The following is a 17671-nucleotide window of genomic DNA, read 5'->3' on the forward strand; positions in this document are numbered from 1 at the left end:
TACTTGTCGCAATCCGGCGATGAACCAATAATTAGGCTATATATTTAGTCGCATCTAAGAAAAAGGGGGTTATTTCAATACAAGGTGTGAAATGGTCACATGGACGTGGACAAAAACGTTTTACGCTATTATACAAAAATATTTCTGGTTTATTTAAACAAGTAACCGAATACATAGGTAAATGTATTCCGTGCCAAACCAGAAATTTAAGGAAATAGCAACCTCAAAATTAGAGTGCAATTTGCTTCCTTTTCTTTTCGCTGAACTAGCGTTAGATATTTCCGGGCCTTACCCCAAAACTCTATCAGGCAACCAATACACAGTGATTTTTAGAGATCTGTACAGTGGTTGGCAAAAGGTTTTTGCCGTTCTTAATAAGAAGGCAGCACCAGTGGTGTATCTGTTTATTGACGAGATTTTTCCCTGATTCGGGGCACCACTGCAGCTTTTAATGGATAATGAGCTTGAGAACATAAACAAAACAATGAAAAAGGTATTAGAGGACCTCAATGTGCATCATGTGACAACATCGTTCTCTCACCCCCAGAGAAACAGCAAAGTTCAGCAGAACGATGCATGGCGTCCTAGCGAAGAAAATAAGGGGCAATAAACAGTCGTGGGAGAGACATATACATGTATCAAATGTTAGCGACTGTCAGGTTCAATGTAAGCGAAACGACGAAATTTTAACCCTATTATTTACTCTAAAATAGAGATGTTGCCCTGCCATTGGACAATATTCTAAGACCCTGTAGAGTATACTAGCGGGATGAAAACCACAAAATCGCTCTACATGAATGCATAGAATCTTCACTTTAATAATGAATAATGTAAATAAGGCTAGGGGGAAAAATAGATATTTCTAAGATAAAAACCGTCGAATTTAAGGTTGGTGATTTGGTGCATTATAAAAAACATCAAAAGCGAGGAAAACCAGATGTGCGATGGAAACCGTACTATGTAGTGATCAAAAAGACTGGCCCGGTCTCATATAAAATTAAGGATCAATTAACGGGCTCTGTTACGAAGGCGCATGCAGGACATCTCAGGGCAGCATCTATCGAGGAGTGGGAGATTCTCACTACGGAGAGGCCGTTAAGAAAAGCTGTATTGTCTGTTCCAAAGGAATTTAGTGATTCAGAAAACGAATCAGCCACAGACGATACTGATTATCCAACGTGGAAGAGTCGTCATCAATGGTAGGGGTCGGATGAGGAATCTGACGTACCGTTGATGGAATGAAAAATCCTGACACGGTGTATGACGGCGAGGCGTGCAACCAATATAGACGAAATCAGCCGTCCGTATACGTCGTATGTAGTGCACGAGAGTAGGAATAGGGACCAACATATCGTATATATAGTTAGTACGAGGTTTGGTAGCGCGGATGAAGAACAGGAGAGAGAATTGCTTAGGATGGGTGAGAAAAATACTCTGTATTAAGGTAAATTAAGTAAACTGCGAACACCGTCCTATTCAATAAGAGGAAATAAAATATCCCTTATCCCCATGGTTCAAACAGCTGACGTCTTAGTAAAGAATACAGCTGCTTCCCGTGTCAACAAAGTAATTTGAATGGTAAAGTTAAAAATTAAGAAACTTGAGCAGAAGCAAGCATAGTCTATCGGACGCCGGCTGCCTCAATGTCAGTTTTAAAGTTGAGGTAAATATATAAAGGATGTTATTTGAAAAACAACACACACAAACATACATTGAGAGAGACCACAAGGAAAATAAATAGGAGGTGGCGTGTGTGTGATAATGGATGTTTGTTAATAATGTTAAATTATGTCCACGGAAAAAAAGAAAAAATAACGAATAGAAAAATAAATAACTAAAATACGCCAGTAGTACTGGGCAATAAAAAAAATTGAAAAACAATAAGAAATGTGCATGAATTCTGGAATCATTGAGAACAATTTATATTATGTGTATATAAAATATTTTTGGTGGCAAGGGGAGAGGTGTTAAGGAGAGTTGCGTGCGAACTGTGTCCGGGCAAGCAGGAAGAGCAAAATAGGTACAATGGGTTAAAAAGAACAATGAGTCAATCCCAGGAAAAGTGACATAGGCTGCATTCAGGCAAGCAGGAAGAGAACAAGGGGAATCCCGAGATTACAACGACCTAGATCCATGACATCAATCGACCATGGGTCAGACTAAACCAGCAAAAATACAATAAACAAGCTGGCGAGAAAAAAAGAGCAGAGAGAAAGAAAGCAAAACAAATAGACAGAAGCAAGACATAGATTGGCATAGGATTCTGCAACCAACCCACTGCCACTACACTCTACAACCATCATTTGTTGAAGTGCATACAGAAATAAACAAAGACTTTATTCTAAACAAAGTGTCTCGTATTCTTTTTAAATGAAATACTTGCCCATTTTATATAGCCTAGATGAACATAAGCCAGACATATATGTAACACGCCATTGTACCTTATCTGACCGTCCGTCTCCCCTAACATGACCGCGCTGGACTACATCGTTTGTAGTCGTGAACATCACCAACAGGATCTCTTACAAGATCAAAGCCAGCCTGATCCTCAACCTCCACCGAGTATTCGCCGAGCTCACACATGCGCTTGTTTAAAAGGCATGTTCCCAGTCCTGGACCTATATTGCGAATGAGGCGGATTGAGGATTAGGGCGACTAACTACATTAGATAGATGTCAGTACTGCTAAACGACTTTTTTTCAATAAAAGTTTCTAAATAAAGCTGTAGCGTTACATTCTTTAAAGTGAGAATTTAATCGCTATATGTATGTTATTTAATTTAATTTAATTATATGAAATAATCACATGTAAAATATAAAGTGTAATAATAAAAACGTCGACAGTTATGCCGAAAGTTGAATGCAGTTCTTTCGTGTTAAGCGTTCCCATCAACTAGAAGAAAATAAAAGGTTGTATACACAGGGATAACGTTGTATGTTAAAAAAACACAAAAACTAATTTGCATGTCTTGAGACAAACTGACATGCACCACAAAAAGGAATGAAATGAAGCAGTTGATTCTTAAAGAGAACAAAAAAATGCGTTCTGTGAAGAGTTATCTGCGTGTTGGAGAAAAAGGAATTCGTTTTGAAGATTGGATTGCTACTGCAAGTTTTTTTTTTTCTAACAGTATGTTTATTACAACCAGGAAAATAAAAGCAACGAGAAAAAGCTAAATAATAAAATTCAACATATGACGGGAAATGAAAAAGTGAAAAACCAAGAATAATATGCTAAGGATACGTGTGTTCAATCCGCTAGGAAAACTGTCTTTCCAATATAAGCGTAACAGATTGAATGACTGATCGATAATGTCTCTTACACAGACGCATTGATGTTTCAAAACGTGACAGAGCAACACAAATATTATTTCAAACATTATCCTCACCGATTTGCCAGCATAGATAGTATTTTATTTATTTATTTATAGTGATCTCAATCTATATAAACGCTGCCGAAAGTAAAAGTTAATCATAAAATCTATTAACCGAACAAAATATCAAGTGAATTAAATAGAAATAAAAGAAGACTTACATCTATCTAACGTAGTAAGATGAACACAATGATATATCTTTTTAACATTCAAGCGAATAAATAGCAAATAATATATGTTGCAGCAATCACTTTGATAGAAATTGATTCTGACGTGCCCATACATGTGATCAGCTTCAATTTTTTTTTCCAGAAACCTGATGTTGAAGGACAACCTCATTATTAGCAGATGCGTGCATAAAAAGTACGAGCAGGGATGAGTTGAGAATAAATGAATAATTTGAAATGTGTGCAGGCAACGAGACAAACAGCTCCGATAAAAAAAAAAACGAAGGTGAATATAACGACTGCTATTTTTATAAAGCAAAAATGAAACACGTCATCCTGATGTTGGGAATTAATAAAAATATGTGCAACTATTATAAAACTTTTATGTTTGTTTCAAAAAAACACAAAAACACATATTTTTTTTAATTAGATATCTATAACACAAAAATGTATATGTTTCATTACAGTTTTCACCTGTACAAGCCATTGGATTTATTAGTCAATGGTAAAATATACGCATTAAAAAACAAAGGTTCATAAGCTACATTTATTCAGCTTGGGAAATATATGCTCATATGAATCGATCACAATATACATAAGAAAGTATTGAATGTCTCCATACATATATCAACAGACAAACCAACACACACGCACACACACACACACACATATATATTTATATACGCATATATACATGCATATATACATGTACATGTATGTATATCGTAGAAATATATAAACACATCACCAGAAAGCACTACCAGGGGACAACCATTTACGTATATAAGGTGTAATATGGAAATGGATAGATCATACGCAGCTCTTCATTTCCCGTGAATCTTTGAAAATTAGTTCTTTAACAAGAATAATAAATTATACTAGCTGTACCCGGCCACGAGTTGCTGTGGATTAGTGGAACTGAAAAAACGGAAATAGCCACTCCTTCCTAAAGCCCTCACAGAACACCTTTATTGTTTTATCACGTTAATCTCATCGATTAGAAACGTGAAACTCGGGAGTTCTATTAGTTTTATGATTTTTATCGTTGAGTTTGATGGGGTTTGCGTTGGGTAAATATGATAACGGAAAACTCTGGCAGAATCGCCGCAAAACATATTTCGCGCACACCAAACTTACAAACTGAAACTGTAAGTTTAATGAACGGTCAGCTATTTAGATTTTTATTTATTTGTCTGTTTGTTTGTTTAACTATTGATGTCATTATTATTATTATTATTATTATTATTATTATTATTATTATGTATTTTTATTTCTATTTTATTTAGTTTATTTATGTATTTTTGGCTGCGCAATTCTTTATTTAGGCACGCATTTACAAGGTAACAACGAATTAATGTTCCGTTATCCTACTTATTAAAACCAAATTGTTATTTATTGTATTTTTTCAATGCATACTTGCTCGAATTACTATTTCAAGTTTTCCAGACCCTTGTGTCTCCCAATTGTTAGTCTGCTAAAATTTGAATCACGTGATTACGGCCTAGCCACAAACAAAAAAAACATTCATATAATTGTCGTTTGTTATTGATTTAGCTGAATACGGTTGGCGTGTGTTTTGTAACTATTCTGTAGTTTAAGGTAAGGTTTAATAAGGTTTAAAATTAAGGTTTTAATAAGCAAAAAAAGAAACCCTTAATTTATATAGATGGGTATTTTATTATACATATTCATCGTTGGGGGTAGCGAGATGAACGACCGATTAAATAAATGCACAATGATTAAAGTTTGTAATTATTTAAAATTCTAATTTGCGGTGGCTGCTGTGTTTTATGATTGTTTCTAAAATGGAACTGGAATTTAAATTTCGTTCCGTTTTAATATTCAATTTTTTTATGGTGTTAACCAAAAAACGAGAGTAATCGAATGTAATCGAAATTGTAACATTCAACAGTCGTTCTTTATATATATATATATATATATATATATATATATATTCATATATATACATATATATATGGGGTGTGCTTATATATATATATATATATATATATATATATATATATATATATATATATATATACAAAGAGAAGAACACCTGTTGAATGTTACAATTTCGAGCGGGATGAATGCGAGGATAAAGGGATTAGTCTCATTACCGCAGCGTCCCGATTTAGAATCTGGTTAGATTCAGCTACTCTGATAAATCGTAGACGACGAAACACGTGTCAGTGGATAATTATATTTTAATTATATTTTTATATTTTATATTTATTTTTTAATTATATTTATATTCATAATATGCCTGCCGCTCCCAATGTGGGGGTACCAAGTTCGATAAAGGGAAATTATTTCCAACTCGTATTTCGTAAATAACTGTATTTATTCAAAACGTATCGCAAAAGCAAAAATAACATACACACACCCACACACACACACACATATATACATATATATATATATATATATATATATATATATATATATATATATATATATATTCGTTATAAAAACGAGGTTCTATAAACATAAGCAATATACTTTAATTTGTAAACGAAAAAGTTAATTTGGTATACGTTTGTGGTCACATTTGTACATAAGTCCAACGCCGATCACATATGAAATGTCGACTTTATATGTTTTTGGCTATTCATACAACGAATAATAACCCTCATCTCCCCTTTTAAGAACTTCTTTCTTAATAGACACCGACTAACTCCTCATGTAAATAACGGTTTCTTGAGTAGACGGCTCCACCCTTGTCAGCATACCCCCAAACCTATACAACATGACATGTCGAATGTCGAACGATGAGTTGGATCTAATAAAAAATATACCGAATGTAAAACGGAACGAAATTCCATTCATAAAACAACCGTAAAACAGAGAATTCGCCGCAAGTTTTACCGAAAATCATTTCATCATCAGTTATTCTATACTTTCACCTAACACTATAATAAAACTTTAATTTAATGTGAAAGCAATATAATAAAAAATAGCACGCTAATATAAATGCATACCGTCTTTGAACCAGTAAATACGATATGTTGGTTTTCGGGGCACTAAGCGTAGTATCTGTTTCGATGCTGCGCATTCATAAGGCAAACGGCCCACGAAGAAGCAGAAGTATATTTACGAACGGGAACATGGAATCTTACCTTAATTAAATCTAACGAAACTTTTTTCGTGTGTTTGTCATTTATTAATTGTTGTGTATTAACTGCAATACTTGGTGTCAATAAATTCACATATGACCGTAAAATAATAATAAAATCTGAACATCTGAACAGAAAAAACAAAACAAATGGAGGTTTTTCGTCTCATTGCGATACATGAAAAAACATCTCTCTACCTATTTCTCTCTCTTCCACTCTTTCTCTCTCTCCGATAGGATAGGGATCTGAAAACTGCATAACTAAGTCCGTGTTTAGAAAAAGAAAAAAAAGACAGGGGAAAAATATATAATTAAACAGAAAGTATGTAAATCTTAATATTCCCAGAAAAAAAGGAAAGGACGAAGCAAATTTTGGACTGCGATAGTTGGCTATAATGTAAATATTTATATATATATATATATATATATATATATATATATATATATATATATATATATATATATATATATATATATATATAGGTAATGGCTGACATTAAGTTGGGTAGTGTTCGTTAAGTAAAGGAAACGTAATCATTCCAATAATCCATGAATATTAGAATGGGTAGTTTCAGCCAATCACAATGTGAGGAGCAAGTCTGTTGTTATTATTTTTAGCGTAGAAAAGGAAAGCGAAGTGCTATATGTAATAGGGAATAAATCAATTACTTTTTTTTTTTTACACAGTGATCACCACTTATCAAGGCGCGGAAGCCACTCAGAGATAAGGGTTATTGCAAGTACATTACGTTAGTGTGGAGATTTGATGGAGTGTTTACTTAAGGGGGCGGTTCATTAGGAATTTGTTAACATTAGACTTGAAGACATCCGAGTTGTAGTCCGGAGGGAAGCAGGCAGACGGAACAGAGTTCCACAGGCGTGCAGTTCTAAGAAAGAAGCTTTGTTCATGGAATCCGCGTTTTGATTTAGGCACAGATATAGAGTGGGGGAAAATTTTTCACAGTGGATTCAGCTAGACGGGTGTTTTTCGTGAAAGATTGGCGAGGGGGGGGCAGGGATTGGAGTTCAGACGAGCACCTGCCATGAAAATAACGATAAAACAAGGATAGGCTCGCAACGTCTCTTCTGTGAGAGAGGGGTTCCAGGGTAGAGAAAAGGGCATCCCCCACTAAGCCACGAAGTCTATTTTGTACTCTGTCAAGGCATGATAGGCTGTTTTGGCAGCTCCTGCCCAGATATGGCAACAGTGTTCCATCCTTGGACGTACTTGGCTTTTATATAGATAGAGAATTGCATCAGTAGTGAGATATCTTCTGGAGCGGTAGAAGGATCCCACCATCTTTCCAGCGACCTTGGCAACAGACTTGATGTACGTGTTCCATTTCAGATCAGGAGTAAAGGTCAAACCCAGAAGCTTGTCAAAACACGGGGCCTCACCCAGACGAGAGCCATCCATCACAATTGATGCCAGATGGGGATCAGAGCGTTGATGATGTAAGGATAGGAGTTTGGTTTTGGATGCATTAAAGGTAACTAGCCACATCTTCCCCCACTGAACCACGCGCTCGAGATCAGAGGAGAGAGAATCAGAGAGAACTTTGTCATTTACAGCCTTTGATGTGTTGCTGTAGATGGTCGTGTCATCAGCATAGATGTCAACGAATGATTTAAGTATGTGTTTAGGGAGGTCATTGATGTAGATCAGGAAGAGAGTTGGGCCCAGGATTGACCCCTGAGGGACCCCAGCATTTATATTGCAGGCCTCCGATTTTTGTCCATCTACCACTACTCTTATAAGCCTATCGGAGAGAAATAATTTAATGATTGAGAAAACATTCCCAGTTATACCGTAGCTGGAAATCTTGTGAAGTAGACCCTTATGCCATACCTTGTCAAAGGCCTTTGATATGTCAAGAGCAATTGCCCTAGAAAGAAAGCCTTTGTCAAGAGATTCACTAATCCTGTGGGATATAACAGTCAGCACATCTGCGGTAGATCTTGCAGAGCGGAAACCATATTGTGTGTCACTAAGAAGATTATTCCTGCTGAGGTGGTTGACTATTTCTCTATTTAATATTGATTCCAGCAACTTACTCATAACACAGAGGAGACTTATTGGTCTGTACTGAGAGGGAGATGACTTATCACCTGAATTCTTAAAAACAGGGCAAACTGATGAGGTCTTCCAGAGGGTCGGAAAGCACTTCTCCTTAAGGCAGCGCTTAAATATTTTCGTAAGTATGGGAGCAAGTTCTGGTTGAAGCTTTTTTAACACTATAATTGGGATGCCATCAGGGCCAGTTGCTTTACTGGAATCTAGGTTTTTTATAAGCTTGGCAACCTCATGCACGGATATTTGTATGTTACCTAGCTTGGTCTGTGTTATAGGAGGAAATATGGGGAGTTGATGGCCTTCGTCGCATAGGGTAGAATTAGCTGCAACGTTCTTTGCAAATAGTTTTGCCTTGTCTGACGCTGACGAGATTACCTCTGGTCCATTGATAATGGTTGGGATATAACGCACACTTCTGTTCAGGATCGTATTTGTTATTTGCCAAAACTGGTGAGAACCAAGCCGCTGATCAGCTACCTTGGATTTAACTGACTGGGCATATAGCTCTCTTGCATTTTTTATTACTCTTTTACAGTGGTTGCTGGCAGTCCTGAAAGCAGCTTTAGTCTCAGTGCATCTATTACGTTGGTAGCTATGGAAAAAGTGATTTCTGTGCGCGATAGCAGCAGCACATTCTGGAGAGAACCATGGCTGGCTTTTAGGTTTTTGTTGGAATTTTTTAGATGGTATGAATTGGTCTATGCTTACAATTAACCATTCGGTCAGATCTGATACTATAGAGGACACTTCCTTTTTAAACATGGAGTGCAGAGGTAAATCATATATGAATGTACGGAAGCTATCCCAGTCAGCCATAGAGTATCGGTATACAGTACGGTGGAGGGGTACGTCTGGGGGCTTCTTACATTTCGTTTTTATCTAAACTGATACGACGGAGTGGTCGGAGGATCCTAGAGGAGAATGAACAGTACATGAACATAGCTCAGGGGAAGTTGAGAGAAAAAGGTCTAAGAGGCTTGCATATTGATTGGGTGTATCGGGTACACGGGTGGGTTCGCGAACTATCTGAGTGAGGTCATAAGCAATGGCAAAATCATGACAAAACCTCTCCTCATCATCTGTCTTATTTGAATGGGTCAGCCATTCCACGTTATGGACGTTGAAGTCACCACAGATGTGGATGTTAGCCGAGGGATGTGAAGACAGTATGCGGTCTATTTTCTCAGATATGCTCTTAAAGATAGTAACTCCGCTGTTGTTTTTATATTTAAGTCTCCTGCAAGTATAAATATGCGGAGTAAATGGATGACGTTGGTAGTATTTGGTGATTACGAGGTGAAATGGAAACTACTTCCTCTGGAGATGATGATGATGATGATGATGGTGGCACTCATACGATACCATTCAATGTTTGAATATTAATGTGGCTAAAAGGTAGCTTAATGTTTAATCATGTCATGGCTACTAGCGTAAACATAATAAATGAGTATGTGCCATTTGTTTTGGAAACCTACTCTATTTTGGTCCAGAGAGGAAAAATTGCGTCTCGTTCACAATATATAGGGATAAGCGTTGGCCACTAAACTAAACGTGTCCCTGTAAAAACGATGTTTCTTTTTAACGTATAAGATAATAATCGAAATCAGTAGTTTAATATCTAGTGAATTTGTCAATATCTTTTACAAGAACGAACTGTTACGACTAATTTATTCTATGTATTGTATGTATTTTAAATATAAAAGATAATTGTTTCAATGCATAGATGTTTAAGTCCTGTTGTTATCAACCGGCAGAAATGAACGCGATTCTCTCTTTTTCATTGTTAGTCCTCATTACGTATACTAGTTTGGAAAATAACCGCACACTTAATATAGCATTTAAATAGGTTTAAGCTAAATTTAAATTTTTAAGCAGATAGATTGAAGGTATAGATAAAAGTATCGCATACGAATTATAACAAAGGGGGATATCCGAATCATGAAAAAATGACCGATGGAAATGATACTTAAATTAATTTTCATATGATAAAATATAATCTGCCACCATTGATATGAAAGTTTCATCAAAAAGAATGCTCAAGTGCATTCGGTTTATGCTTATTTCTTAAAAATCTTTTAAATGTTAGATTGTAAAGCTACCCCAACAAAACACTGATAATTTTTTGGAATATGCCACATATTTGTAATTTATTACGTAGTTTTAGCTCTCACATTGCTGATTGCATAAATTATAGATTACTTTATAATATATAGTGGCACTCTCTCTATTTATATGCACATACACACATATATAAACATATATATATATGTATATATATCCATATGTGTGGGTTTGTATGTGTGCGTGAGTGGGTGTTTGCACTTGTGCTTGTATGCATGTCTGTCCTATCATGTTTAATACACATATAATAATCTGTTTAGTAAATATATATATATATATATATATATATATATATATATTCCACAGCCAAACAACGTCGCAGCCCACACGATATATGACAGTGAACAAACCGGAAGTCCAAGCCTCGAATCTTTGACTTCCAGTCCGTTGACTGTCATGGCCTTGTGGGCCGTGACGTTGTCGTACTGAGGAACTTGTTATATATAATCTCTCACATTGTGAAAATTTTATATATATATATATATATATATATATATATATATATATATATATATATATATAAACAGGTGCGGAGAAATAACCGATAGAATTTTTAGACACTAAATTAAGATATTATTTGTTGTCTAAATTTTTCTTTTTTTACCTCATTGTCTTTGCAGATGCATATATTTTTATTTTTCAGGTCCGAATTTTCCTAAATTAAAATTCTGTTTTGTAGAAATGAGTCATTAAAATTCTGTTTTGTAGAAATGAGTCAAAGTAAGGATCACCTTATATTGTGCGGAAAAGAAAAAACCCAGAGATGGCCAAGCTCTTAAAAGCCCAAAAGTCCATAGTTCGGGATGTGGTTAAGTACTACAAAACTTGGGCAGCAGATGAGCGATGCAAAAGTAGACGATCCCAAACTGCTCGTACATCACTATTAAGGTCATAAGGAAGGGATTAAGGAGAAACCCCGAGAGAAGTATGCAGGAAATGGCTAGAAGCTTGGAGATTGAAAACAAATGTGCTAGAACCATTGTTAAAGATATCATGGTGTCCTCCTCGAAGATGGCGAGCAGAAAACTCACGATACTGCTAAAACAAAAGAGGTTTACAAGAGCCAAGACTCTCTTGAATGCACTAAAGGATTTCAAGGACAGTGGTCAAATCATATTTTCTGACGAGAAAATGTCCGCTGTCAATGACAAATTTTACTCACAGAACGACAGAATTTTGGCAATGAGAGCCATAGCATTCCTTATTGCGTGTAATCTTTTTTTCATCGCTAAAACCTGCATCGGTAATGGTTTGGGTTGACATCTCTGACAGATGGGGGGCAAAAAACTCTCATTTTGTTAACGAAAGCGCAAAAAGTAACGTAAACTCATACATCAAAATATTTTGACTTCTGCAAATGTCGAAATAAAGAAGCATATCAATGATAGGCCCTTCACATTTCAACAGGACGGTGCGCCATCTTTCATTGCAAACAAAACACAGGATTGGTGTGGCGTCATTTTCCTGTTTTTTTTTGTTTTGTTTTTGTTTGTTTTTTTACAGCTCCAGACTTAGACACTCTGGACTTTTGTGTCTGGTCCGTATTAGAGAAGAAGACCTGCGCTGCAGCCCATAATAAAATTGAAGCTCTGAAGAAGTTTCTTAAGCAAGAGTGGGCCTAACCCCCCCAAATCCTCCGTGCTGCAGTAAGTTATGTAAGAAGGATTTAATTATGATACGGAATGATCTGTTTTTCCCGAGAAGACTTTCGTGCCAAACCCTGTCAAAAGCCTTAGATATTTCTAGAGCTACCGCTCTACCCTCCCTTGCGTTGTCCAGTGAATGGTATATATGTTTAGAGATTACAGTTAGGATGTCTGTTGTAGTACGGGCTTGCCTAAGTCCATATTGTTGGTCGGTCAGAAGTTAAGCATCTGAAAGGTAATGGGCAAAAGCTTTCTTAATTATGGACTCAAATATTTTGGCGAAAAGTGGGATGAGGCTAGGTGGGCGATAATTTACTGGGTCAGTTCTTTCGTCTGAATTCTTGAAAACTCTGATGCTAAACCTATGGGAAGTGAGGGCTCTCCAATCTTGGATGACAACCTTCCTAGAGCTGGTGACTTAAACAAATTACCGGTCTGCAAACCTAAACTGCTTAAGTAGTAGATGGACACTGTCTGTCGCCCGACCTCCCTACCCTTCACTTGCCTATTAGCAAGGCGTAGAAGTCGAATACCAGGGACTCGACAGGAACACCCAGTTTTCGATCTTGTTTCTTGAATAGGGCAATGAACGCCGTTTCCCCCACGCCACGCACATCCGTCCCTGCTCCCCCAACTGTACTGGCATGCAGCATTTCAAGTGTAACGTTAACCGACATCTTGCTGCCCAACTCCCTACCTAGTACCCCTGTAACTTATATCCCTGATAGTAGTCCCCTACATCAAAGTGGCATCGTGCCTTGTTTTGGGTGAAAATGTAATTGAAAAAATAAGTTTTTAGCGCTTACCCACTATTTAAAACGATCTTTCTTAACACCAAGTAACTTGACATCGATTTTAAGCTTCTCCCTCCCATCCCTTCTAACCCTCAACTCAATTCCTCTCCATAACTCCGTTTCTCTGCCCCGCGTTATTCCTTTTAAAACAATTAATTTAACTAGCTTAATCGTAAAACTGCCCACCCTCTAACTCTGTGCTTATTTATCTTCTTTTTTTTTTTTGCTTTTATTTTCTACCAATTTATTCTATTATGACTTGAACTGGCCTTGAAAGAAAAGTTTGCCAATGTTTTTTTTTTCAACTTCACATTAGTTAACTACTTTTTATCTCTTCTTCTTTTTAACCATTTTTTTAAAATAAGACCATACATGCTTCTTACCGTAATATCTTTTAATTCTATGAATTAGATTTTAATCCCTCTTATTTATCCCTAGATATTTTTTTAAGTAATTCCAAAAGATATCGTACCCAATTCCTTTTAGAATTACTAATCACTACATCTATTACATACTTTTGAAATTTGTGGATATTTTATTCTATATTGTTGAGTATTCTTCTTCATTTCTTTTGTAAACTTTTATATTTTTGCAATAAAAACTTTTCTCCACGCTTTTCAAAAATGAACAAAGACGCAAAAATAGATATTTCTCTATGTATATACTTTTCGCTAACATTTTTCCTCTGAGGAGTAAAGACTATCTTGAAACTTCATGGAATGAAGGACCTTTCAGTTTTACTGTGTATTCCTTGTTTTACATAAAATATTGTAAATTCAATTCTACAATATGTTGACATTATCAACTCACTTATATATATATATATATATATATATATATATATATATATATATATATATATATATATATATATATAGGCTGCCATCAGATAGAAGCGAAATCGAAAGCAAAATTTTTGTAAGTAAAGAAAAAAAGTATTTTTCGATGGGCCTAAGCGGACACTGATGCTATTAATTTAGCTATTTAAAACGAAAAAAAGTAATGACGGTTCCCGAATTTACGATTTTCTATCCTTGCCGAAAACAAATTTTCCTTGACTCCTTATTCAAACAAAACGGCAATTCTACACGAAATAATCAACAATTTTTACTAATTTTTATATTATCTATCCGAGAGGTCTTTTTTAAACGATGCCTTGTGCATGCCTATTCAATGCATCATAACAGTTGTTTAGCGGGCATAAAAACACACAAATGCACAGATACGGGCTGGATGGATAAATATACCGAGGTAATAAGTTTTGAAAACATATATTGAAATTAAGCTACACATGATTTTTCGCGTTTCACACCTGTAAAGATTCGTTTATCTTTACTTTCATATCTTCTTTATAATACTATATTTTCGTATGAATATACAACTATAAAGATATATATATATATATATATATATATATGTGCGTGTGTGTGTGTCTTTTTTTGGTGTGTGTGTGTGTGTATGTGACGATACGGAAACAGTTTCTTCTCCGTCGCATAAATCGCGTTAGAGACAGTTGGAAGCTGTACTCTCTGTCTTCGTTGAGACACGCATCATGGAAAACCAAAACTTTGACATAAAATTGTTGTTTCTCTCTGTTCTCTTCGTGGAATTCAATGTCACAAGCCGAGATAAAAACGTGTTGCTAAATGGGTGAAGTATTCTACACCTGCTTTCACTAGAATGTAGAATCGACCTGAGTTTTTATCGGGCATTTTAATTGTTCTGTAGAAATCGAAATCGAAGGGGGAACTAATTGAAATATTTATATAGACGTTATATACTCACATAAACGCGTAATCCTGGGGTAAATAAAGAAACATATCTGCATGCATACAAATAAATGCGGATATACAACACACACACACACACACACACACACACACATATATATATATGTATGTATGAATGTATGTATATATATATATATATATATATATATATATATATATATATATGTTGTCGAGATAATATTTAGGGATCTGAGTAGCAAGATCCCTGTTTACATTACACATGAATTTATTCATGTCGTAACAATCAGGGAAGTCATGGCATCGCAAAAGAATTCCAAAGTCTTGCAGTCCGAAAGAAAATAATATTAGAGCAGAAAGTAGTCTGGCATCTGGTTATCTCGCATGTGTTACAGCATGATTTTGCTCCTTGTTGGGATAGTGGGTATATATATATATATATATATATATATATATATATATATATATATATATATATATAAATTCCACAGCCAAACAACGCCGCAGCCATGACAGTCAACGAACCGGGAGTCCAAGACTCGAGTTTCGCCCTCATTTGGGCTCATCAGTTAGACACATCCGAACTCAGGATTCGAAACCCGAGCCTCTTGCATGCGAGGCAAGCACTCTACCAACTGAGCAAACGCCCCGCACACAAGAATTTGAGTTCGGATGTGTCTAACTGATGAGCCCAAATGAGGGCGAAACTCGAGTCTTGGACTTCCGGTTCGTTAACTGTCATGGCTCTTGTGAGCTGCGGCGTTGTTTGGCTGTGGAATTTATTATACAATCTCTCACATTCTGAACATCATATATATATATATATATATATACATATATATATATATATATATATATATATACATACATACACAGTACAACTCCTATATATTAAACATCCGCTTCGTTCAAATTAGACGATTTTGTTCAAGTTTCGTGATAAAAAAATGTGCTGAAGTTAACTTTAATTTTATAAGAATTAAGAAATATTAATGGAAATTCATTGTTATATGATACTTCGAGTATATATTAAATAAAGTTTACGATATATTGCAAGTAAGAATTGTTAAATATTATTACCATGAACAAAAACATTAAAAATAAATTAAATCTACTCTTACTGTTTAGGCATTTATTACCTAATTGTTATCTAGAGAAATCATACATTTAAGTAAAATTCATGTTTTTTTCAGTTATTCATTGAATGGGTCTCATTGCAGTTTCTATTTCCATCGATTGAGCTCTCAAACGCTGCCATTGTCTTCCGTAAGCGATCAGGAAAATCTACAATTTCTTGGTTCTGCACCTTCTTTATGATTATATCTCTTCGGAGTGACATTGCTTGCAAAACATAATTGTCACTAAAGTAAGGACTTTTTTCTAGAAATGTTATAACCGTCTCCATATACTTTTTTGCATCATCCAATGATATTGCTTCATCAGAGTGTTCTTAGTTATTTACATTAGGGTCAGGAGAATGGGAACTGTCGCTATTTTCATCACCATTACTGCCTTCAGAATATTGATCACTAGTTTCCACATCTTGTGTCACCGAAATTTCAACATCATTTGCATTAAATAATTTAAGAACAGCGTCGTTGGTCGACACAGTTTGGTTTCAAGATTTTTTTTTCTGGACCAGTTGCAAGTCATTGTGATGGGTTGTATTACACTATTTTAAATATAGCAGTATGAAAAAAATATAGTTAATGTAAATTAATTTTCAATAGCTTATCTACATTAATTATATAGTACCAATATTAACATTTCTGCGCAATATCTGACTAAACCATGTACACAATTTTACTGCAACTCCGCATCAAATATGTTAATACAATTTCAATGACGAGACAGTTCATGTTAAGAGTAAGTCTAGGTTTAGAAAAAGTCCAAATGAGAGGAATTCCAACTTTAGAGCAAGTTCACATTAAAGGAGGTTTATTGTGTGTATATATATATATATATATATATATATATATATATATATATATATATATATATATATATATATATATATTGTCAATTAGCTCACGAATTTCCGCCAGAAAATCGTAAAAATTCGTAAACAAATATCCTTACTCTGATGTATAGCTTCGTGGCTTGCTTGTGCTATTTTTTCACGATTTTAATAGTACTAAAACGCATATCAGCAATTTGATAGCGAAATAATTTTATTATTATTATCTTCTTTCACATTTTTACGCCGCAATAGCTGTATTATTGGAATAAATTGTAAAGATAATAGCAACAATATATCCTGATTATCTAGTGATGTCAAAAATAAAACGTACAATAAGTAATGATGTTTTTCATATCTCTCCGTGTTCGAAGTATAATCTCCAGTTGTTTCTAATGTGTCTTAGTGCCCCATCATTCTTGCTTATATATAGAACTACTAAAACGCCTATAATATGTACATATTCTCAGGAATATGTTCACAGAAGCATCGAATAGATTGAACACAGATTTCCAGTTCTAATCATAAGAGGTATCTAATTTTCATAAATATCATTTCCGTACAATTTAAATTAAGTTCATGTTTATTGTTATGATATTTAGATATTTTATTATTAAAATCATAGTTTATATGGCATACTTATAGATATCGTGTTTAAATACACATGTATTATATCATC

This window comes from Euprymna scolopes, chromosome 5 (genome assembly GCF_053919585.1).
Source record: "Euprymna scolopes isolate OS-2025 chromosome 5, ASM5391958v1, whole genome shotgun sequence".
NCBI lineage: Eukaryota > Metazoa > Mollusca > Cephalopoda > Sepiida > Sepiolidae > Euprymna > Euprymna scolopes.